The 25,802-nt window shown below is 40.1% G+C and overlaps 1 protein-coding gene across 4 annotated transcripts in view; it reads left to right on the top strand.

Annotated features, from left to right (window-relative positions):
- Positions 1-323: 323 nt before the first annotated feature.
- The window catches only part of ADCY7 (adenylate cyclase 7), a 59,750-nt gene continuing 34,271 nt past the window's right edge, over positions 324-25,802 (top strand). The window contains exons 1-3 of one of the 4 annotated variants that reach the window (XM_072934391.1): positions 324-490; positions 1,919-2,099; positions 17,897-18,049. The gene's annotated coding sequence lies outside the window, so the exon portion shown is untranslated. Of the gene's footprint in view, positions 491-1,918; positions 2,100-6,154; positions 6,661-17,896; positions 18,050-25,802 lie in introns of those variants that run through there. The other 3 variants (XM_030282416.4, XM_032750378.3, XM_072934392.1) reach the window with 3 other exon arrangements.

Here is a 25,802-nt window from a genome sequence, read left to right as displayed (position 1 = left end):
GGGGAGCCCTTGACGATGGGGGGGAGCCCTTGACCATGAGGGGAGCCCCTGACCATGAGGGGAGCCCTTGACGATGGGGGGGAGCCCTTGACCATGAGGGGAGCCCCTGACCATGAGGGGAACCCCTGACCATGAGGGGGAGCCCTTGACCATGAGGGGAACCCTTGACGATCAGGGGAGCCCCTGACCATGAGGGGAGCCCCTGACGATGACGGGGAGCCCCTTGGGCCATGCCCCGGCGGTGCCGGCGGCGCTCCCGGCGCGGGAGGAGAGGCAGAGGCAGAGGCAGAGGCAGGAGGGGCGATGCCGCCGCGGTCCCGCCCCCGCCGCGCCGGGGAGGCTCCGCGGGCCCCAGAGACACCTCGGGCGGCGGCGGCAGCAGCAGGAGGAGGAGGAGAAGAAGAAGAAGGAGGAGGAGGAAGAGCAGAGCCCGGTCCCAGCCCCAGCCCCAGCCCCGAGCCGCTGCCTGCTGCTCTCCCGCCGGCCGCAGGTGAGACCGCCCCGCGAGTGAGGGCTCGGGGGTCGCGCTGCGCGGACCGCGACACGAGGAGTCGAAGGCTCGATAGGTTTCCCGTATAATGGTTATTTACTGCCTCGTGTGACACCACTTGATACACTTGGGAACAGCGAACAAATGTTGAGATCCATAAACGTTTTTTCCAAGTTGTTTCTTTTTTTTTTTTTTTCGCTCAGAAAAGGCAGATTTGGTAAAGCTGCGAGGCCTGAGTGTTGGCACATGAATGGAGAAGTTAGGGGGTTGTATTTTGCGCTCAGAAGCCAAAAGCAGGAGTTTTTTTAGTAGAGGGTATTTCAGATCCTTTTTGGATTGCACTTTTTTAACACAACAGGGCTTTAAACTGCTGAAGGAGGTACTTAAATACCTCTGCTTGAAATATCAGCAGAAGTTTGGTTTGTGTCTTGTTTTACTGCTGAATAGGTAAGTTATTTCTAGTCTCCATGGGATGTGTTATGGCACGTTTATAACAAGTGTTAATAAAGGGCTTAAAACACTTTAAAACGTTGTACAGCGTCGGATCACTGTTGCTGGGATGTGATGTTTGCCAGCGGCAGGTGAAGGATATCCTGGGACAGGGACAAGTCATCACCAGGGACCCAGGACTATGCTCAAGTCTGCAAAGCCTGAGACCTCTGTCATAAGCAGTGAGGATATGGTCAGCACAAGTGCTGAGAACTGTGCAGAGACACTTTGAAACCCTTTTTGGACACGCAAAGTAAATATGCAGTGTAATGTTTGAATTTGATTCAGCACAGAAGTCTGTTTTTCTCCTGTCAGGTGTGTTATATTTTATTTGTATTACTGAGAGCCTGACACACTTGGTTGTGGCCCAAGACCTTGCTATGATAAGTGTTGTGCAAATATAAGGTGGGGAAAATCCACACAAATGTACCTAAAAACTTTGGATTTGATTCTCATAATTCTCATAAATTATGAGATTTATTATAGGAAATAAAGAATCTAGGCACTGCAATATGAAAATTTCTTCATAGTGGGAAATAGGCTGTAAATGTACCTGCATTAGTGACCTTACTGGTTACAGCCAAAATTCATAATGGAGGAGTTCGAGGGGTGGCGATTCTTTTTTTTTGGTTGGTTGTTTGCTTTTGGGGTTTTTTTAATAGAAAAGAGTGACCTGGAAACTTCTAAAAGGAACAAATTTCCTCCCCACCCCACCCCCCCCCAAAAAAAAAAAAAAAGGAAAAAAAAAAGAGAAAAAACAAGTGAACTTGTTCACTTGATGTCTTTATGTCTAAAAAGGAAAATTTTGTAGCTATTATAGATTTTGAAGACTAATAACAATAATTTCCAGTACTATTTTCAGAGCGGGAGAAAAACTCCAGGAGGGTTTAATGCTTGTGTCAAGGTCAAAAGTAAATTTTTTTTTGTTTGTTTGTTTAGGTATCCTGATCTTTCAAATGCTTTAGTCCTGAAGGAAATCTGAAAGGATTTTTTGGCCCCCCATAGGTGGAAAAAGAATGTGTTAAGGTGTATTTGCCAAAGTCACCACACCTTGACAGTTTCCCATAAGCAGAAGTGTGGAACAGAACTGAGGGCTGTGTGGAATACATCTCCGAAAACAGTAAGCCAATACGGAGGATTTCTAATGGCTATTATGGCATGCTAGTTTTGCTTCCAGAAGCCATTAGTGACAGCAATTAGGGTCATTGGGGTTCTTGTAAAGCAGCCATTAAACTTCTTAAATTTTTCTTAATGAAGCTAATGTCAATACCGCTAAGAGTAAACAAGGGAGAGACTTCATTCCCTAATGTATGTGGGCATTTATGTCCTCACGGCTTGTGCTGAGTGAAAAAGCAGGTGCTGGTGCAGAGCTAATTAGTTTAGGTGTAAGCCTAGAGATGATGATCACTGTTTCATGTCAAGGTGGGTGTTTGTGTAATTGCCAGTTGCTCTTAGATTAAAAATTAGAAAAAGACAGTATTCCCCATGGAATTATAATAAAGTCTCTAAATTGGAATCTTAGATTTATTCTTGTGTTGCACCTTTGACATGGGTTTAACGTTACAGAATTTATCAAGATTAGTTTAACGTTACAGAATTTATCAAAATTACTTGTTATGATTTTAAATTATTATGAAGTCTGCAAAATATAGAGTGAAATACTTCACCCAGTTATTGTTCCCTCAGTCTTACAGTTTGTGGTGAAGCTACGTTTTATCTTTCTGAAAAAGGATCCAGCCTACTTGGATTTGTTCCGGATTAATACAATGCGCTCAGCATCTGCGAAGCTGCTGTATTGTAAGCGTCATTTGGGATTTTTCTGTATAGAATTGTGTAAATCGGGGAGTGGTTTATGTCCTCGGAAGTCCGGCTGGGGGCTGAGGTGTGCGGTGGCGGCACTGGGGAGCTGCTGCCCTCCGCTCTCCGCCACAAGCAGCCGAGCTCTCGAACATCTCCATGACCTGAGCTCAGCCAAAGCGTTACAGACCTTCCCTAAACCACCAAGGCTCTCCCGGTGAAAGCCGGGACCTGCTTGAGCCAAAGAGCTCTCTCTCCGACCCCAGTAAAACCCGGTCAGTATTCAAATTGAGAAGTGTAGGGTCTAAAACGCTATTTGAGGAGTTAACCGGTTCTTTCAAAGGCTGAATACCTTATATAAAGAGGGAGATAATCTGTTCAAGCAGCATCTGCAAAGTTTCAAGATGATGGTCTGCAAAACTGACAGGATGTTACTGTGTGAAATAGTTTGTAAGCACTGTGCGCTCAGATCATCTTGTATTGCAATAAGGAAGTGCAACTTCTTCCTCAGGCCGTTATAGCAGACTTCACAAAGAGTCCGTCTTGTGTTTGAAAAAAAAAAAGAGTCTTATAGTTTTATATTTTACATTTTGAGAACAGTAAAGACATTGATCTTGGATTTCCTCCTACTCTTACAAATCCAGAACATTTTCATCTGGAAAAAAATGCTGCCTTAAAAAAATAAGGAGTTTTACAACACTATTATCTCATAATAAAAATCATTATCATTGTTATCACCAGAGACATGGAAATCGCTTTTAATAACTGCTGTTTGCCTTTCACCTCTAACACCATCCTATCTTCCTGAGGCTCCTCAAATAGGATTCAAGGCTGTGTCTGGTGGTGCTGAGCAGCAGGGTAGTCCATATATGCAGGCAGGGAGACAAGCCATACATTGGATCTTTCCTTTGGAATTGTTTTTCTTTGCTCAATAATAACATATGATAGCATAAATATGCTGTAATGACATTTCCTGCATACCATGTGTAGGTCACTACTGCTGAACGTTACCTCTTCAGTTAATAAGATTTAGGGTGTAAAAGGTGGAATGATTCTGTCTAGGTTACTCAAAGATAAACAGCAGAATTTAAGTAGAACCTGGGGCTGCTGTTCCTTTTCCAGCCAAAGCATTGCTTTACCTCAGTACCTTGGAATTATGACATGTGTCAAAATGTGCCCTTCAAACAGCTTTGCTTTTGTGTAGTCTCTTTTCAGTAGCACTTTTACAAAAAATAAACAAATCTTCTCCTCTGTAGCAGCCAAGCTGCTGGTTTGATTTCTCCAGTACAGGCCCTGCCGTTCAGAGGCTTTAAAGAAACGCCAACAGAAAAAAAAAAAAGAAAGTTTCTAGAAAGAAATCAAGTAAGAAACAAAGTCAAAGCTGGCTCTCCTGTGACAGCAGGGCTGTATGCACAGCTTTTCCTAAGAGCTTCCTTCACAGCTAATGGCCAAAACGTTCCTCTCTTAACAGCTGTTCTGTAATCCTCTTTTCAGCATTAAAAGTGGCTTCTGGTCTGTAATTAGAGGGAAGGAACCAACAGGGTGTGTTTAACTTCTGTCTCTGGGCACGAAACTAAAGTGAATAAGCAATGATTCTAGTTAAAAACGAAGTAACAAAGATTACCAAGGCTGCAACTGGTGTAAGTCAGAGAAAGGGGACAAGTTTCTTTGGGCAGAGCTGGCTGTTTCTGGCAGCCTCTCCCTCAGGTGCCGTGTTCACGCAGTGTCTGTGTGTTTGCTCTGCTCAGGTTGCTGCTGGCGCCTTCTGGCAAAGTGAAGTGCAGGAGGTAAATTTCAGGCTCATTCTCCAGTGTCTTGTGTCACTTAAGGGCAGTGATGGGGCTTTGTCCCACCTTCTGTTCTGTGGGATGCACAGACAAGTACTGTTTGTCATGCAACTTGTCATTCAGCCCACAACAAAAGGAATGTGTTTTTTCGAAGTGTTCAGCAAGAATAGCAGTAATTTTTTATTAATAATGCTGCCTTGTACATGGCTTGTTATAAAGCCAAAAGCTTAGTCTCAGAATCAATGCAAAAATGCTTTAAAGGGTTTTAATAAAGTTGTCAGGTCTTGAGACTGCTTGCTTTATTTCAAGGAAAGAGACAACACAGTAAATATTTTATAGGTAGACAAATGTAGAAGTAGTTTGCCTGTGACTGTATAATTTTGGGTTTGGGTTGTTACTTTTCACTCCATGAATATTTGTTATGACTAATAATGATAAGTTAGAATTTCAATGAATTGAATAAAATATTATAGTAAGTTGCTCTTCATTTATAATACAGCCTGGGTTTCAATATTTACTTATTTACTTAATGTCCAGTCTGGGACATTTTGTGCTTTATTTATATAAAAAATATACATTCATTCTGGTGGTTCTTTGAAAGAACTAGTTGATGATCAAACCACCTAGCAGTGACTAATTACTTGAATACTGTTTTCCATTCAAGAAACCAAAACGGTGAGGGAACAAGCGTTCCAGGAGGATGACAGAGCACATGGAAGGGTTGGGCAAGGAGAGCAGCTGAGAAGGAGCTCACAAGGGTGGATTGGGACAGACTGAGCTCACTGAGGTTTATCCAGAATCAGCTGAAATTAATGGAAATGAGTGATAAAGCCCTGATCACTTAAATGCCAGATATTCTTAGCATCTGGCTCAGGTTAACCTGAGTCCATCTGCTGCGGTATTTCAGGCAGGATCTGCTTGCTCAAACAAGCTGAGACTTAGGCTGTGGGGAACAACCCACAGATTAGGTCAAGTTGGGAGAGGATAAACTTTGTGCTGGAACTTTTCTGTGTGTCTTTCTCTTTTTTCCTGTTATTGCTACTGAGCACATGTGGGAGTAAAACAAAAAAATAAGTCGCAGTAGCAGAAGAAAATTTTGGTTTCAATTTTCTCATTTGAAAGGAAGTTGAGGTACTGCTATCAGAACTTTCTCACTTCTTGACACTCTTTGCCTGACCTGCTGCTCCTCCTTTGCTGGCAGTTTCAGCCGTGAAGATGACAGGTATGTAAATGCCAAGGAAACAAACATTTATATATTTGTGAGAAACATGTTTGTTGCAATAAACTAATATAACAGAAAATGTGTTAAATATATGTCAGCATTTCTAATGTATTTTAATCAGGAACTGGGTTTTGAAGTTAAAATGTATCTTTCCTCTAGATTTGACATAACTACCAGTCACTTTGTAGTCTTGTGAGCAGATTGAGTTTTCAGGTTTTTGGGCCCAATTTTGCTCTGTTATGAAGTATCCACCTTGTTCATGATTTTTCTTTTTTTTTTTTTTTTCCAACAAGATTTTATGTATATACAGGAGGACATGGCCTCTTTTGTGAATGTCCTGGGACCTTTAAATCCCTTTCTGCTCACTTGTTATGGAGCAGTGGCTAGTGATGTTTGGGTAAAAAAAGTGGGTTTTTTCCTAGAAATATATGACTTTGAATATGAACACAGAAGTACGCACGCTGAAGGCTGTGATTTTTATGGTGCAGCTAAGCTGGCTCAAGGAGCAGCTGTCACTAGAAGCCAGCAGCTCTGTTCACTTCCTGCCCCTGTGCTTCCACCCCACCCTGAAGTCAGCACTGGTGCTCATCTGACCTGCTGCAGAGATGATTCATGAAGCTAAATGGACAAAACACAGGTTTTTTTCATAGGATAAGCATTTTTTAAGTATTTTTTTTTCCCTCTGTAGGAACAGAACAACCAGGCTAGAGGAAGTGGCCAGAACACTTTGTTGAACTTCTAGAGAGAGAGGCAGGGACAATTCCCTCCTCATCAGTGGTGGCTGTACTGTACAGTTGGGCTCCTGGTTATCCAAGTAGTAAGTTATACTTCTGAAACATGCTGGAAAAGTGACCTGGACTCTGTTTTGGTCGAAGGTATTGCCAGTTGAATTGTTATCCCAATTTCTGTATTTCTTAAGATGTCTTAACAGAGGTCTGTTCCTCTGTTTTACTTGTACAGCAGGAAATGAACATAAAAATATTTCACTGTAGTACTTTTAAAAAATCATAATTTTTTTTGTCAAGTTCCTGAGGAGTATCCTGTTTTGAATTTAGTAGTTTTTGCTTTTTATTTTTAGATTGCTAATTGTAACAATTACAAGCCCCCACTCCCTCCTCCCTCAGGATGCTGCACTTTTAAAATAAGGCAGAAGATGCTTTGTGGTGCTACAGCAACAGCTGAATTGATGTATATTGTGGTTTGCTTGAAACTGTGCAGTCTTGTTGCACATTAGATAATAACACAAAATTCACATTGGAAGGTACTCAAAGCTAGGAGTTGCTCTGAGAAAGTGAGAACTTGATTTGATAACAGTACGAACACCATGATTAACTTTCAAAGAAATAGGAAAACCCCAGTATAGTTACTTGGTGAAAACAGTTTGATACAGTTTTTACAGTGCCACAAAAGGTGAAATTCCACACAGGCTGTTTTATTTTCCCCAGCGAGCTGATGTGTTGATTGCTTGCATGTTCAGACCTCACTTGTGGAGTTGTAGAACATGATCCAGTGACACAGGTTGTCAGTCTGAGCAGAGCTGTATGTGGGTGTTAATTGCTTCTGGTCAGGTGCAGACCAATTCTTTAAGGATCTTGTTAGATAAAGGAGATTAAGTTGCAATTCATGAATAGTATATTGGGAGTGTAAAGGGGGAAGTTTTGCTTTTCAAAATTCTGGAAAAATTTAAGCAAGAAATAAGAGTTGCTCTTTTCTTATATTAACTCTGTATTCCATAACCATTTGTCAAGCATGTTTACACTGTGAATTTGGATGTAGTTGTAGCTGAACTGGTTTATCAGAGTAGCATTAAACACTTGTTTTGCATGTTGAATTAATTTCTGTCCTACTTTTGTGCAAGCAGCTGTACTTGGTAATAGATTCTCCTGTACTTGTTTTAAACTGCATTGTTTATGGTTAGGCTTTTCCTGGAGTTTTCTGCTGCCAAAAAGATGTATATATGTAGAGATGCATAAACATCTATTGGTGTAAATAAAGAAAACAAAAGCATCAGTTCTGAAGGCCACAGAATCCAAAATATTGTTCTTGTTTCTTTTTATCTTTCTGAATGACAGTTTCATCATATTCTGTGTATCAGTATCCCAGGCATCATTCTTTGGGCTTGTGCATTTACAAACAGCAAATTTTTAAGAAGCAGTGCCAAAAACCACCTGAACAACCAAGCTTACTACTTGCTGGTAATTCTGAGGAGTATTGGTTGTAGAAAGTATGGGAACTGGGAAGCCATGAATCGCATGTTGCAGTTTTTACATGTTATAAAAATGTTCTCATTAGAAACGGAAGGATTTTCAAGAGGTGAAAAAAGTGAGACTGGGAGGAGAAGGAAGGATTTCTTTAACTTTGCACTGCCCTCACAGAATTCGGATGGGTTGCAGGCAGAGGAGACCTAATTATATTGTATTATTATTGCATTGATAATACTACAGTGGACCTGGGGAGAACTTGCCCTGATCCAGAGTCAGGCGTGGGTTAGTGCCCTTGATGGGAGGACACTCTGGAGATACCAGAAGGGAGAAGGCAGTGTACATCTTCTGAAACCTGGTGTATTTTAAAAGCCCTTCGAAGGCAGCTGCCTAACACGTTGAAAATCAGGTTATCCAGAAATACTTTTAAATTGCTGCAACCTGAACCATGCTGTCAGAGCCTGGCAGTGGGCATGGGGAAATGTGCCAGTTCTGAGTGGGGAACAACTCCACTGCCTCGTGGTTGAATTTTAATAAGTTCTCTTTTTGTATGCAACTTAGTGATGGTATCACCCTGATTTGTGCCTTCTTTGCAAGACACCAGCCAGCTGTATTTGTATCCACCCCAAGTGCAAGTGCTTTTAACACCTCAGGGTTCTGGGTGCTGCCTCTCTGCACCCACTCACTGAGCCTGGACCTTAAGAACAAATGCCCTGGACATTAAAACCAGTTCTGACTCTGTCTTTTTAAAGTAAACAAACTTTTCTGGAGTCTCACAAGCTAGAAATACTTAACTCTTGGAGGCATGAGATAGCTGACAGTCACAAAGACATACAGCTAGTAGTAAGGGGAATTTTTAAAGAAGTTTTCCAGGTGATGCTAGTGATTGCCTGTCAGTGCAGAACAAACCATACAGCATGCTGTTTGCCATATCTCCCTTCTTTGAAGTGCTCTTTAGGATTTGGTCAATGCTTCCCAGGGTTCCCATATCCCTGTTCCTGTGTTGACACCCCCAGCACGGGCTTTTCTTTGCTCTGTGAGAAGGATCCAAGCAGCCTTTCATTCCTGTTCCCTGTGCTGCTCTGTGACCCTCTGGCCAGTCACAGACCCTTGGGTGGTCTGTTGCATGGTTACCATACAATTTGAGTTCAGACCTGAAAAACTGGTTTTTAAATGCACCAACCACCTGTTCTGCTAGGGAACAGAAGGGCCAGGTGATTGTGGATGATCTTTGCTGGTGTCTCATTCAGCAGAGGAGGCTGAGTGCTGCTCCTTCCTCATTGCAGTGCCACCCAGCCAGCCCTTCCTGTGTCCCCTTGTCACATGAAGGGCTGTTAGTTTAAAAAGCTTTAGCAATGTCCAGGCAAACTTCAGATATGTGTCAGCTCCTGTGACAGCCAGGAGGAATTTGTGATTACAGAGCACAGCTCCTTGTGATAGCAGAGCTTTCTCGCCTCCCAGCTGTGCACACAGGCTGCACAAATATCTTCTAGCATAAATGTATATTCTTACACCAGGGAAGCAACATGGTAATTATGATCACACTTGTTGTTAGACAATAACCTGAGAGGGTGGCTGCACAAAATGTTGTCGGGGCAAGTTAAATAATGCCTTAGTTATTATCTGTGTATACTGTTATCCAACATAAAATAAACAGGAGACAAATTATTCTGCTTTTCTTTACAGGAGAGGCTGTGAGTTTGTACATTGGCAGTTACTACTGGAAATTTTACATGCTATTAATCCTCATGTTTTAATAGATCTGCTGATAATTTGTTTGTGTATCTAGGTAGGCAGTTTTCTTTGCCATGGTAGCCTTTAAAAAAGTCTTTGATAATTTGGACAGATCATTTGTAGCACACAAACTGTATTGTGGGCCTTTTTATTGGAAGTAAAACTTGAGTCAGAAGGATCTCAAGATGTAGTTTTTTCTAGTTCTAACCTTCTTGGGATGATTGCTTGTATTCCTATTCATTAACTACTCATGAATTGTTTATTCCTTTCTATGTTGCTATATAGCTAACCACATGGAACACAGGCAACAGTGAGTTTTTAATAACATGATGGTAACCTGAGGGGACACTGGTGCACTTCCTTGCAGTATTGCCAAACATAGCTTTTGGTTGTGAATTGTTTACAAAAAGAAAGCCTTTCAGAGCTGTATGCTGATTTCTCACTACTTTTATGAATTTTTATCCCCTTTTGGCCTAAGGTGAATTCTTCTCAACAGTCAAATGCTAAAAACTTTGTTTTAAACACAATTTTGTGATTCAGGATCCACTAAAAAGTCTGCTAACATTGATATTCTGATAAAATACTAATGCTGTGTCAGTGAGCTTAAACATTCTTATAACTTCCTTCCTGTCTTATTGGTGAAGTCAGCAAAGTTTTAAACAATTTCTTAGGACCTTTAGTTTTTTTAGATCTATTTCCCAGTAATTTCAAACATACTAGTTGAAGAAATATATGGTGAAGATCATATGCTCTGTTTCTGGACTCTGCCACAGGGTTTTGTATTGATGCAATTACCTTGAGTTTGCACTGTAGCTTGCTCGTGCAAGAGACTAATTTCAGAACTAGACATACTGCCTGCTCAGAGTACTGACACAAAAATCTGCCTTTATTGATGAACTTCCTGGCTCTTCTTTTGTTTGACTTCTGCCAGAATGAGAATCTGCCTTTTCTTCTTTGGGATTTCTTGACCTGCAGTCTGAGTTCCTTGATGCGTCATTCACTGAATCATCCCTGTTCCTCAGACTGACCTCCTCTTGATCCTTCCTGTAGGGTCATAAAACCAGGGCAAACTGGGAGTCACTCAAGGGCTCAGAGGAGGAGCCAAGTGCTGCTCCCTGGCTGCCAGGGGGGAGCCCCACTCGTGTCTGGTCTGCCTCTGGGGAGGTCACTCACACACGGCCCTGGCAGCGTCCCCTGGGAAACACAGTTTGTGCTAACGTCCCCATTCATCTCAGCCAAAGGAGGAAACATTCAAGGAAATTGATAAAATATAACACCCCTTAGAAAAATTGATATATTACTTACTATACTTGCTGCCCTGAATATATTTTTTTGCAAAATTTTAAGTTTTGTTTGTTGTGGCTGATTTGAGTCCTTGCTTTATGTTCACAGTACAGATTTGTTTCCAGCCATATGTTGATAAAGTGGACATCTAGTATTCACTGTACATGTAAAATCTCTCTTATGTGTAGTTTGTTTGATGTGCAGCTTTGATTTCACTTTAATTTACTTATTTTGTTTGTCATCCTGTCTAGGAAATCAGGATTTCATAAGTCAGTGGTGTGGGTGGAGAGTTCAGTGAATGTTGGTTTCCATGTTCATGATATTTAGACACTAGCTAGTGTCTAAATGTAAAAATGTGTCCTAATGTTTTCTTAATTTGTGCTTGACGTCTGCAACTGACAGTGTACAGTATGTTTCCCTATGGGACACTTGTTTCTTGTACCCCACTGGTTTTCTTTGAACGTCATTTGAACTTCTGCACATTTCTTGCAGATCTGCTGTGTCCCACACAGTTTTTTGAACTCTAGCTAAAGTTGGGAGCTTGTGTGAAAGACATTGAAAGCCTTTTTCTATGCTTGTCACTGAACACTTTCAATGTCTTTTTGTAAAAATGACTTTAAAAATGCTGTGGAGCAATTGGTGTTTTGAGACTTAAGTTTTGACTGTTTCCTTATGCTTAATTCCAACTTATTTTATAATCTGTGGTTTCTTTGTGCTTATATGTGCTTATATATGCTTATAGGTATATTTAGCAAATAGACAGTGATGAAATTATTGGTATAGTTCAATGTATATCTGTCTGAATAGAGTAATTGCTAATAGTCATTTTGAGGAGTGGATTTAAACAAAAATACCTACCAGACATTCCTTCCTTTCCTTGTTCCAGGTCTGTATGCTTAGGTTTAGCATGATGATAAAGTAGTAGAAGTTGGGTGTAAACCATTGTTTTATGATTTAAATGAATGTTACAGCATTTTTATGTCTGTGTGTAATACATAGAGTACCTAAAAATGTAGATTTGCCTGTTTTATGCGCAGGTAAGGTCACTGAAGGGTTGCATATGGCTTATGATTTTCCTTGCCCTGAAACACTTGGATGTTAGTTCCTGGATAAAATGGGCTGACTCGCTGATAAATATGAATATGGGGTTTGTCATATTGTGCATTATATTGTATTTCAGTGGTTTCTGCTTCATTTGTTGAAATTAATTTAAAACCAAGAAAAATGAATGAACTGTTAGTGTATGGGGTTTGCATTTGTAAATATTTGTGGAATGTGTTACATCAGAAACACTAAAAATGTAAATGTTTGTCTTTTTTTTTCTCACTGTGAACTCATGTCTTTTGAGGCTGGTAATCAAATGCAAAAAATACTTGGTTTAGAGATTAGCCTCTGGAAGGTGTGCAAGATAAAAAACAGTAGGAGCTGAAATTGGTCACAAATTATTTATATTTTTTCTGTTTGTGTACTTGACTCCCTTTTGTCTAGAAGAGTGAGCTAAACTTTTTAAATATTTCTTTTTATCTGCAAAGTCCCTCAATTCTTCCTCCCTTATTTCTTGCTCTTGAATACAGATCCTTTTCGTGTATATCTTGCCATGCAAAAATTGTAAGTTGGAAGGGAAGAGCATATTTTTTTAATCTGTGTGAAATGACTGGATTTTTAGGTAGCAAACTTGAAGTGTGTTTACTGGTGGAAGCATAAACCTGGCAGCCAAAATACGTGAGTGGTGCTCACAGGGTGATTCTAGCAAGTCTGATTTATTTCTGGCTTTTTCATTCTGTGAAATGTTGATAGAAATAAGAGTACATGAGGTCTTGTTTACTCATCCTGGAAGCTCCCAGACAAAAGTGGAAAATGTTCTGGACATTAACAGTAATTTGGCTGCTGGAAGTTGCCCAAAGTACTGGCAGTGTGTTCTTACTCTTACAGAAAAATAAAGTAGCAGCTCTCTTTCTTTCATAAGCGTATTTGTGTTTGGATCCTGCTCAGCAGCCTGTTGTGAAAGTCATCACTTCTAATTGCACCGTGCCCCAGGGACCTCCACAGGGCATTGACGGGCTCAGGACTGACTCAGAGCTGAAATTATTGACGCTGCTCATCTAGAAAAATGATGCAATTACAACTCTCCTCCCCGCTCTGGGAAAGCATCTTGGATCTCCTCATTCAGTTTTCAGAGGTGGGGTGAGCCAATCTGACTCGAGTGAGCCTTCCTTGCTTGCATATATTTATCCATCCCTTCTTTTTACAGTTTTGAATATTTCCTGCAGGTCAGAGACTGTGCATAACTCAACTGTTAATGGCTTTTGTCACATGTTAAAATAGAGAATTTCAGACCACCCTGACTACTTGCCTGGTGCTAAAGGCATTGAGAGGTCTGTTTTCCCCTGAAGAGGTAATCCCTTCTGTTCCTGGCTCTTGCCTTGCATCTGTCTGGGCTGTTCCTCATCTTGGGGCACATGTGGGAGCACAGTTCCTCCCTCTGATGGCTACAACAGCGTTTAGGCTAAGGAGCACATTCCTGCTGTCACCTCTTTGTTCTGCCTCTGCTCTGCAGCCAACTGCTCTCAGCTATCCCGGCTGAGCTGCCCTTGAAGCTGCTGTACACCATCACTGATCCTCTCTGCCTCTCGGGCAAAAAGGAACAAAACCTAGGAGAGATAAATGGTTATTTTTGTGTTGATCTGTAGTCCTAGAAACAGTGACATGCACATACTGAAAGAATGATGTGGCAACAACATAGGAATAAGTGGTGGGGTGGAAGAGGGAAGAGAAGAAGAAACTTGTTGAGCAAATATTACTGTAGACACTCCTGTTGTGGAGCCAGGATCTGTGGGTTTATTTCTTTAAAATGAACAGCAAAACTTCCTGTTTCTGTTCATTAAGCTGACCTAAACTCTGCATGTAGGGAGGATGGAGATTTATGAATAAGCTGCTGAAGATGTTTGCAGCTGAGCACATCCCAGACAGCTCTGGTTCCCCACGTGGGCCTCCCCTGTGGGGTCAGGTTTGCTGCTCGGGCAGGTACAGAGCTGTACCTCGGCAATAAGGCATTGGTGGCAGTACCTCAGAAACAGTGCTGGTGTTTCAGCCACGTGAAAGGAATGAAAGGAGCCTCGTGATTCCATCCCCTGTTCTGTCACACCATTGCTCAGGGGCGCTGATTCCATTTGCTACTGAAAAACTGGCTTTAAAAGATCCCTCGAGTTTCTGTAAGTGCATTTACAGCCCTGGTTGCTGTGTTGTTTTTGTAACCACCATGTCTGTCAGGGGGAGCTGAAGCACAGGCATTCTGCTATCCTTAACATTATGCATTCTTATCTAATTATATATTTATTTTTGAAAATATAATGCTATTATGCAATAACTTAATTATTATTTTATGTGATATTTAAAGCCCAACATTGTGCTTCCTGCCACAGCTGAACAGACATTCTCCTCCAGGAATTGTACGTTTCTGGAAGTATGATAATAAAGTCCAGCAAATATTTAAGTGCCAGCAAAGATGTTTACTGTATTAAGTTGTTATAGTCCAAAATTATCTGTATTTTATAAGCTTGGACCTGCTGTATTCCTAAAATGTCTTGTGAATATTCATTTATTTTGTTTGCATCTTTTGTGGGTGGCTGTTGGTATTAGGTCAGTTCCTTTAGGAGAGAAGAAAGAGGATACCACACACTTGGAGTCTGTCAGCAGAAAATCCATAGGAGGGAGGAAAGAAATGAATTTGAGTTCTTTCCTTTAAACACATTAGTTGTCCTCACACAGGGGCGAAGGGCTTTGGAAGGTTTTGAAAATTTTTATATTCACAAGATGGAATATGGGATTACAAGAGAGAAAAATAGTTCTGGAATTTATTGTGTTTTAACTACAGGATGTGGTTATTGAAATAATGTTCTTGTGCTTTTGGCACTAGTTGACTCTCAGGCCTGCTCTGAAATTGTGCTGAACAACTTCAGTGAGAGTTAGAAGTAATTTTGAACAGCTGACACTAATTAAATGGGTGATTTATACTTCTACAGGAGCTCCATGATCTACCAGGGAAGAACTGACCAGTGGACTCTCAGCTTTGGTTGCTCTTCCCAGATCTGCTCCTGAGCTGCTTCATAGCACGGGGTTTGGTTGAGCACTTTCCTTGTGTGTAACTGCTGGTTTCTCCTTGGAGTTCTGTGCAGAATGCAAGCTCTTTGAATCATGGTTATCTTTAATGAACTGCCAGCACGTTGGATCTTCAGGCTATGGCTTATGTCCATTAGTAGTTTGTATTCTGTTGGGGCATAGCAAATTTTCATGAAAATTTGTTTTTTCCTTCGTCAACATCTGAAGATAAACTCGGGATGGATGAGTTATGTAGTTCAATTACATTTTCATTGAAAGATACTGCTTTTTCTTATTCAAACCATTCTTTTGAATGGTTACTTCCTAGATTGTAATTTCTCAATTTTTGGCACTTTAAAGATATACTCATTATCCCATTTGATCTGATGGTGAATTGTTGATGTTGCATTTTTATTTTGGTACATTTTCTGTCTCCTTTGATTGATTTAACTCTCCCTAACACTAATGAAGGACTGTGCTTGTTACGTACACAACTGTTGTGTACTTCTCTGTGCTCTAATACTCTAAACTTCAAACAAAGGAAACATGTGGAAAATATTAGGGGTGTTACTAAGTAACTAAGTTACGTATTTTTAATATGGTACGGTTTTGGTGTTTTTTTCACTTTTGACCAGTTTTAGCTTGATAAAGTTCAGATAGTTAAAAACCAAAAAAAACCCAAATGACCAAAACATGGTGAAGCAAATCTGTGCTGCAGGTGCAGCATTGATCCAGCAGCTCAATGCCACACAAATAACAATTTGGTAGGTGTGAAAAGCAAGTGCTGCTGTAGCAGCAAGGTGCAGGGCTCATAATGTAACTGGTTAAATGTTCTTCAGTCAAAATGAAAGCACCCCACAAGCTGTTGCTAGGGAAATAGGTGCCTGTGGTGAGTGTTGAATGCAGAGAGGCTTGTCTGTCTTGCAGATCAAAAATTGGCTCCAAGTACTTTGTGTATCACTTTACTGCCGGAAACTTGCTGCTTATCAGCAGACTGGTCTCTGTGCCTCTGAGGAACTTCAGTTACAAATACAGAGAGAACCTTTTTCTTTTTTAATTCTCTTCCCTTTACATTTTGATGTGAAGTATTTCTCTGGTGCATTATCTTTGTTTATAATGTCTGTGTAGGACAGGAATATCCCCAGGGCCTGATCCTGAGGATACTTCTAGGGAGCAGCACCTTCATCCCTCTGTAACTAAAAGAAATCTTGCATGTAACTGTTTATCAGGGGCTCTGGACAAAATAATGATTTTAGGCATAGCTTTTAAAAATAACAAAAAAAAAGAAGTTAGTGAAACTTTGTCAGCTTTGTATAGTTATTACATTAATTTTCTAAATTGCATTGTAATTCTCTAAGGTGTGTTATAAGTTATGAATTACAACAAAGCACCTTCATAAACATGGGGGTGATTTTTAAAAACTGTCACAGTTCATTTTTCTAAAAGGCACTGATATTTCTGGGATGCTCTAACTATTCAGCATCTCCCCATATGCTGCTCCCCAGATGACACAGGTCCATTTCAGAGGAACACGAGGCATCTCTCGTGATTATCAGAAACTCACCCTTAATACTGGATACGTGACACAGTGAAAGTAAAGCAGCAGTTTAGTTAGGCATTCCAAATTGTACATGTAACAGGTTTAACAAAGCCTTATTTTTATCTGCTTTTATGCATGCACAGACACAGCAGATTCATATCTGACTTTTCAGATGAACTCTCTGAGATATCTTGTGGCTTTTCTTCTCATCTCTCTCCAAGGCTCCCAAAAACCTTTGTCAGGGTTTTGACCTTTTACATAAGAATCTTTTCTATCTTTCACCCAACTTTTATGAATGATGATGCATGTAGGTCTTGGCTAGGTACAACTTACTCCTGGCCAAAATCTAATGGAAGTGGCCACAACTGTCCCGAGACTTAGATATGAGCTGGTCATTTAACCCACTGTGACAGAGTGGAGTGACTATTTTGAATGGTGGTTCAAGTAGTTTGTATATTTTAACAAAAAATTAACAGAAAATGGCAGTAGATTTACTTCAATTCTTGTTGTGATAAAATACTTTGCATCTCTTCTGATTTTGTGCCAGATTATTTGGCATTTTCCTTTGCCTTCTGCTTTCCAGAGTGGGTCCCTTGGTACCCCAAGACAAGCAAACTTAAGAGTCAGAATCTCTTCATTTCCACACTAGCAGTAGACAAGTCTTCATCCAGAGTTACAGGTTCCAGGAAGGAATATTTTGTTTGTGTGCTTTTGGGTTTTTTTCCAGCTGTTTTCCTGCCATATTGTCATATTTGCTGATCTGCAATATTTTAAGTTGTCTTGAATTATATAGTTTTTAATTTAAGTTACCCTTCATGGAGTTTTTTTTATTGCTGATATTTGGTGTTATGTGTAGCAAAACTTACTGAAAAAGTAGGACTTTCATTATCTATGGTGCTGTGAAAGTTAGTAAAACATTCTTATCCTATTTTTAGCAGAGTTCCCTTTGCTGTCATGCAGGCCTTGCTTGAACAACGTTGGAATCAGTTAGCATAAAGACAATGCCTCTCATCAGTCTTGAGCCTTCTCAGACATTTCCAACTATGATTGTTTCAATCAGGTTATATTCATGCTGCAGCATGTCACAATATAGTTAAATACTTTTTCTTCTACTGATTGTCTGAGTAAAGGTTCATAGAATGTATGGTGGAGATTGAGAAGATTTTTCTTCCTTAAATTATGAGGGGAAGAAATAAAGCATTGTTAATGCCTATGGTGGTCCTTGGAGTAAAAAGATTCCCTGTCTTGTTGCAGGTTTCCATGTGTGGTACATCAAAAGATTTAGTGTCAAGGATTTAACCTGAGTGGGCTGCACTCACTCTCCTGTAGGAATTTCGAAATGATGGAACAGACCATGGTGGAGCAGAGAAATATGGATTTTGCCAATGAATCCTGTGGCCTGTAATGGTAAGCAAACAAGAAGCATGTGTTTCTTATCAGTGATCCCAGTAAATAAAAGCCTGGAGTAATCTGCTGTGCACAGCTCAGCACTGCAGTCCAGGTGAAAATGCTTTCTCAGTGCTGCTGTGGTGGGTGAACACCCAGCCCTGGGGGCTGGCTGGGCACTGAGCAGTGCAACCTTCACTGGTGTTAGTGATGCCTCAGTTTGGAAGGTTCTTCCGTAAACCTCGTGTAGCTGTGAGGGCAAGCTGTTTTGAGGAGTGACTTTTGCCACATCTTGAAGATTTGCTTTGTCTGTGGTGTTATTTCAGGTTTGGAATTAACTAGTTCTGCTTTAATACTTATTAACTGGCTTTAGTATCAGCAAATCCAAAGGATAAAGCTGCTTCAGGAGAGCTTAAGTGTGTGGTTTGTTTTAGGTGTGCCAGGTGAGATATCCCCATTTCCCCAAGTGAGTCAGTGCTTTGCACAGTGCAAGTTTCCAGTGGCCTGCTGGCATTGGGAACGGTTTGGCAGGGCTGGCTGTCAAGCAAAGCTTTGGAAATGGCAAGATGGAAGATAAGATGAAATAAGAAGAGTGATGGTGATTAGATCTGTGTTCAGACATTTTAGTATCTTAGTAGACAGTCAAAACTTAGTGTGGAAACAAAATTCCATGAGGTGTGTTGGTTGTCACTGGAAAGCTCTCACTGCTTCTGCGTGGCTCCCTCCTTGTGATCCAAAGCAGCTTACCTAGGCCCTTGTGAATGTTCGGCTCCTGTGGCCCTTTGTCTGGATCAATGACAAATATGTATACAACTCCTAACAAATTTTTACTGTGTTGCTATAAAGTGAGACTGAAAAGAGAAGGTTTCTGAGGTTTTCAGTCCTTTATCATTGATTTATTTCAGAATGACTTCACAAAGGACCTTTCTGAAACCTGGTATTGCATTTTGGAAAACTAAAAAAGAATTGTGGGTGTCTGACAGCTTTGTGTCCTGACTCTAGAAACAATGCTTCCATCAGAAATGTCTGTCTCTTTGGTGGTGTTTTTAATATTTAACCTCAAAGGGAGGGAACTTCCTTATTGCAAGTGTTACTTTTAGTTTTTTTGGCTGTGAAGTACGGATATGGTGGTGTAACAAAAGTTGCATGCTTAGTTTGGGGAACGTTAAAATTCCCCTGTAATGAATAGTATAGAGAAATAAGATTTTTAAAGCAGGTATTTGATAGGAATTAATCTTGAAGTACTAGTCATTAAATAAAGGGGATTGGATTTAATTTGTCTCCTTACCTTCCCCCTTCTTCCTTAAATAGTATGAAGACTTTACTTTAGCAATGGGTATTTAATACATTAACAAAAATATTTGTGCTGCAGTACCACCGTGCAGTGCACTGCTCCAGGTACTGAGGCACAGTCACATTCTATGTGTCCATCTCTTGGCCTTGGGCTGAGTTTTGCTTCCAAAGTGGCATTGCCTAGGGAAGAGGTGAGTAAGCAGAAATTCAACTAGAAAGATTTTGAAAAAAATGCTTAAAAAATTACTTGGCTCTGTAAAAATTAGATACTGGGACCAAAAAAAAATCAAGGAAACTGAAGTTGTTGTTGATATCAATGTTTGAATTTTAGATGCCAGTTTGTATTTCTATTAACTTCAGAGGGGTGGGAATATTGTAGGTAGGAGAAAGAGGAGCCTCCTTCTTTGTTTTACTGGTTTTAGATAGACTCGACTGAAATGGGAAGTGATTTCTTATCTTAGGACAGGTGTTATCTTTTTCCTGCCTTGTCCCTGCCATATTGTGATTGCACCTGCTCTGTGCAAATACACTATTTACCCTAGATGGGGGCAAGACTCATTTCTGTATTGAATTGTACATTCCCCTTAAATAACTTTGTGGGACAGGAAAAAATGAATGCAATGTGTGATGCCCATTACACTCTTGTTTGCAGTGATTTTTAAATTTTTTGTAATTTTTTACTTTTTGCACATCTGTTGTATCTAGTGATAGAAGAGTCCAGTTACACCCTGGTAGTCTGACTCTGCCACATCTGTGCTTCTTGACTGCTTTATTGAAATAGATTATCTGAGGCATACTCAAAATATTGCAATACAGTTGAGAGAATTCATTCTAGGTGTGATTAATTATCTTGAGCTTATAAATCTTGTCAGCCTGAACTTTTTCTTTGCTATTTATTGTAATTCTGTGACTTAAATGAGATGCCTGGGAAAAAAAAAAAAAAAAAAAAAGGTCTGCTCAAACACACCTTTCTTGAATTTTGTTTTATTGCTGATTTCAGTAAAGGCTCAGTATTACCCAGTGGGATGCATTTTTTTTTTCTTAAAAAACAGATCCTGTGAAAATGTCAGGAGTTTTACTTTCTGTGAAAATCAGGGATATTCTTGTAGAAATTATTGGGGCTTAGACACACAGAGATTCTGTCCCTGTACCGTCTTAGCTGAAAATATTTTTCTGCATGGTGTTGAAGTTTAATGTTCTATGTTTCAGGGTTTTTTTCTGCAGTTTATATAGCTCAATATTACAGGTTTTAGTACTTTCAGTAATGGTACAAACACTCTGTTTTTGATATAACTAAACTGAAATTACTCAGTGAAAAGCTATTCTGGCTTCTGAGGACACTGTGTTCAAAGACATGAATTTTAAATAGGTCTGAAAACTGAAAGTGTAAGGGGAATATTGACTCTTGCAGTGGTAAGTTCAATTTTAGATCAGCTAAAGTCAAAAAGTCTATCTGTAAGATGTGATGGGGTCGGGAAGTCAAGAAATAATCACACACCTTGGTTTTGAAAGATGCAAAGCACAGCTCAATTCTCTTCTGGTGTGATGTATCTTTTTACACCCTGGAGTTTGCTGCTTATGAAAACCAGTATTATAAAAGGACTGCTTCCTCCCCCGCCCTGCTGAGCCAGACCCAACACTTAATTATAAGGCTTAATAGATTTGTTGGTTGAACCATTATGTGTTTTCACAATAAAAGGTACCTTAGAACAGTAGTAAACTCTCCTGTGTAGTTCAGTTGCAGCTGTCTGGTTATATAGGCTCTTTTTTCTTTTTTACAGACCTAGTTTGTGAGCTTGTCTTAAATTACCAATTGGTTTTCTGAACCATATACTGTCACCATTTTCTGTCCTACCTGGATCAGTAGCACAGATTTCTTTCTGTGACTGTAATATTTTTCTTCAAAGCACATTCTTCAATAATAATGGCATTTAAAAGTGAGCATCATGCACCCTCTCTCTGCCCCAGCTTTAGCAGTGGTATTCTTCGTATTCTTTTCCTTAGGCTGTGGACCTATGAGAAGTGATGAGTCAGTTAAGGAGCTCACTGCTGTGCTTGCTTTCCTACTTGTGGTTTGCTTTTCCTTTCCAAACCCCGGGCCAGCTGTGGAGCTCATCTGTACCTCTGCTACCTGCTGCACTCCCCACCCTGACGGGGAAGTGACCTGCCAAAACTGGCTGTCTGTGCTGTATTTGGTGAGTGGGCTCTGCAGAGAGCCCAGCAGGAGCTTGGTGCAGGTGCCTGGTACAGGATGGGGGCTCAGTGTGGGTGAGACCTCCTCCTTTGGCCCGCCAGAGCTGGCTGCTGGTGCTTATGAAACCAGAGCCTCTGTTATTTCACATCTTCCACTTGTACAAGAGACTGAAAAACTGCTTCCAAATTAAACAGCCCGTTACTTATTCCTACTTTAAATAGCATTGGAGAACAAACATTATGAGAAGAAGCAATCTATTGAAATAAGAATGTGAATTAAAAAGTTCAGTTTCAATGCTTTCTTTGCAGCACATTTAGCACTATCATTGCTGTGGCTTTCAACGTTCAAGGGCAAACTCTAAGTGATGTAGTGTCACTGATTGCTCTGATATGTCATGGGGTATTTTTTTTTAATGACAGACTACTTTTTATATTGATTTGGTGTTTTAATGTAAATATAGTTCTGAGTGCTGATTTGTTGAAGTGGGTATCCTCACTTTTTGTGAGAAAATAGAAGGTGAATACAAGTAAGATTTTTTTTTTCTGTATTGCAAAAGAAGTCCTTCAACAATTAAATGTAACTAAGGAAGGTGAAATTTCACATGAAAAACTTCAAAATATGTATTAAAAAAGGTATGCCTTTGTAAAGAAACTTACTGCTAGCAGACAGATCATTGAAAACACACCTGTTCTCCACTCAGTACTTTAGTATGGGTAGAAGAAGCTAAGGTGGCTGCAGGCTAGCATTTGAAAGCAAAGTCTAAAAGGAAGAAGTGTTGTCTTTAACATGAATGGTATTTCCTGTGGTGTATGTTTGGATTGATAAAGTTCATTTCCTACACTGAACTAGTGTGGAGTCCACTAGGCTGGAGATTATTTTTGCTTGAGATTCATAGTTCATCCACTAATCACCTTCATTTATTCTATTGCATGTTTATAGGCTCCTGATGCCCTTTTAGTATTTGATAATGTCAGCAATCATTCTTGTCATGGAAATTGCTAAAGTAATTTCAGAAACACTGTTATTTGTGTGAAACAAAAGATCAAATGGAAATCAAAACTGTGCTATTTGGTGCTGTAATAGTTAAAGATGAAAAAATAATTCTGCTTGCTTTTATACAGAAGTTATTGAGAGGAATAAGGCAATTTATATCCATTCATTTGGTTCTTTCTATTAAGGTTTGTTTTAAAATTTCAGACACTGCTTTTTGGTAAACAGGCTGCTCTGGGTCATCAAGTCTTGAGTTCTTGACAAATGAACAACTAAGAGAAAATTATCTAGGTGGTTACTGTGGCTGTGTTTGCTTGTGAATATATTGGGAGCTTTGAAATTAAAAACAGAACTGCAACATACTGGGATTCTGTTTGGAAAGGCTTTAACTCGGTCAGGAGCTGCTCTGAATAATTCTCCCAAGAGAGCAGGAATGGGATGTGGTCACTGGCTGTCTGTCCATCCTGGTATGTGAGAGGGTGGGCAGGAGGGTGCAGAGAGTGAAAGAAGCCATCCCAGAAGCTGTTCTGTTGTTATCAGTCTGACTTCTGTATCAGATAGCAGATCATTCTTTCTGCTGCTCCACTCTGCAATGCTGAGGGGAGACTGTTCTTTGTGCCAGAGCTCCAGAGAGCTCCTTGGGATGTGACTTTGTGCTCTGCTCTCTCCATGTCTTGGATGCTCTCCCCTTTTTCCCTTCCCCATCTGCCCTTGCACTGCTCCATGCAGACAATTTCTGGGGAGGAAGGGGCTGAAATTGCCCCATGCATCAACACTGGTTGTGTGTTTATTTAAAACACTTGGGCTCTACAGGCCCCATTCAAGCCATATTCTGCAGCTGTTGAGTCTTCAGGAAATGTGTGTGTCTTCAGCCAGATCTTCAGAAAATGTGGTGTATTGACACAAAGCCTGGTGGACAGTTTTAACTAGCCTGGGAGAAGAAAGAACTTCAGTCCAAGCCTGGTAGGCTAATGAAATAATAATTGCTTTCGTATTTTTTGTGACAAAATTCTATTGATGTGTCAGAAGGGGACTGGAGAGTTTAGCAGTGCTTGGAAATTCCCATCTATGGGGAGGAAAGCACAGAGCTTTGTGGGAGACAGAAATGTTGCCTTTTTTGCTTGCAGGTGAAAAGTGGCTGTGCTTTTGTCAGGTCTTGCCCAGTACTTACCTAGAAGAAGTTCTGGTGCTGAATCTGAGCACATCCTTGTTCCCACTGAAACACAGTAGATTTGGAAGGTAATAGGTGTTTTGGTTCATGTTCCAGAAGGTATTCTGTTGTCCAGTTTTTTTAATGCCTCTCACATGTCCAGTGTTCTTACATATTCACTGGGCAAAAATTCTTCATGTTAACTGGCTTGCAGATGGCTATGAAGTTCACACAGATCTGACTAAATCATGTTTGTGTGTTTGGTGGCTGCTCCTGTAGGCTCTCAGCACAGTTTTTAACCCACACTGCCAGGGCTCCTTCTTATATATCCTGGCCTGGGTGATAATTCCTTCTCTTTTTCATCCAAACACAATGAAGGCTTCTAAAGAAATTAGGCTTTTTCTTGATAAGCTGCTGATCAGAGCAGCTGATGGCTTTATGGCAACAGCCCAGATCCAGTCCCCATTTGGCTCTGTGTGTTTGTCACTGGTGCTTCTGGGAGTGTCCTTTGGTTTTTGTGGCCTGTTGCTGTTTCAGGGTTACACCTCTCTTGGCGTGTCATAACAACAAATCTTCAAGAAACAATGACCAAAAAGAGTAAAAGTGATGCTGTAGTGCACAGTGCCCACATGATCCTTAAACATATACACAGGAACATGTTGAGTTGATCCTTGTTCCAGTGTGTGATACCACCCATGACAGAATCTTTTTCTCTCTCTCAAATCTGCCTTCTACAGTTCCAGAAGGCTGTTGGAAAAAATTCAAAGGAGGAAAGACATAAAAAGAGGGGACTTTTAAAAGGGAGGTGGTAGTGGCAGTGGGACATGGGATGCAAACTGAAACTAATTTGGAGTTGAATTATTCAACTCAAAGCAGCATTTATGTGGCGCATTATGAATTCTTGGTAAATCAATAAAGTACTCTTGGGGAGTTTCTTTGCCTAGTAGAGTTCTGAGAAGAAAATTGTATGACCCAGGGGTCATTCCTAATTACTTGCAGTGCATATCTGGGAAGATCAGCCAGGAAGAAACAAATCAATGAGATATCAATCTCTTTTTAATTAAAATGGGTTAGGCTATTGAAAAGACATGTCTCGTCAATCTGATGTCCTGTAAAACTCTTCAATAATATTCAGAGATGGTTCTAAGATGACACTGCACCTGTTTTTTATTTTTTGAGCAGCAGATAATTGAACCACAGCCACACAGTATAATCCTGTAGAATAGACATAGTTCTTGGTACAGTTTTTTCATTGACATAGGAGAAGTTACAGAAAGCAAGCTGTGAAGTAATTTTTCCTGGATTTTAGTATTAAGTAACCCAAGACAGGATAATTTCTTCCACATAATTGTGAATGTGTTGCTGTTTAGTAATTCATAGTTATTTTTTGAAAATGGATTCTGCTAATTGGAAAAATAAAGTTCCCTCTCAAAATACATCTATATCTTAAAAATTAACCATCAAAATAATATTTCTGCAAGTATATTAAAAAAGATCTTAATTGGTTTTGTTCTAAACTACACTTTTTAGAAGTAACTGGGACAGCAAGCCTGTCATCTCTCTCATGCAGTCGTTCACATCAGGCAGAGTGAGCTCCTGCACCGCCAGCCCCACGGTAAAGGAATTCCTCAGGCTGTTCCATGAGCTGTCTGCCACTCTGGTGCATCAGAGGCCAAACCTTCCCACTGTCTGGAGTGTGTTGTCTTTGTTCCTGAAAGACAAATTCAGATTGAAATACTTGCCCCTGTGCACATCTTTTGATTTTCTTCTTCAGGAAAAAACTGGCTTGTATCCAAGTGAAGTAATCATGCAGTTACCTTTGACTTGGAAAATGCAGTAAAACATGATGCAAATGTTTCAACTTCTTTATCTCTCCTTTAAATGTCAGTGGTTTCTGAGATTCACACTTCTTTCCAAGGGTATTATTATGCACACGCAAATGGTCTGAGTACCAAAAGAATTTTTTAAGTGAAAAATGGGAGGACTTTAATTATGATGAAAAGCTCAGTAATAACCAGTACAGGTGAGACATTAGGTATACCATTAACTATAAATGGGAAAGATTCAATTTAATTTGCTTATTATACATATATACATATTAATATGTTAATACATATGTCAGTTTATTCTGGATATTACTGAATAAG

This window comes from Taeniopygia guttata, chromosome 11 (assembly GCF_048771995.1).
Source record: "Taeniopygia guttata chromosome 11, bTaeGut7.mat, whole genome shotgun sequence".
Taxonomy (NCBI): domain Eukaryota; kingdom Metazoa; phylum Chordata; class Aves; order Passeriformes; family Estrildidae; genus Taeniopygia; species Taeniopygia guttata.
Note: the sequence above shows the minus strand (reverse complement) of the source record. Positions and strands in the feature narration are given on the sequence as shown.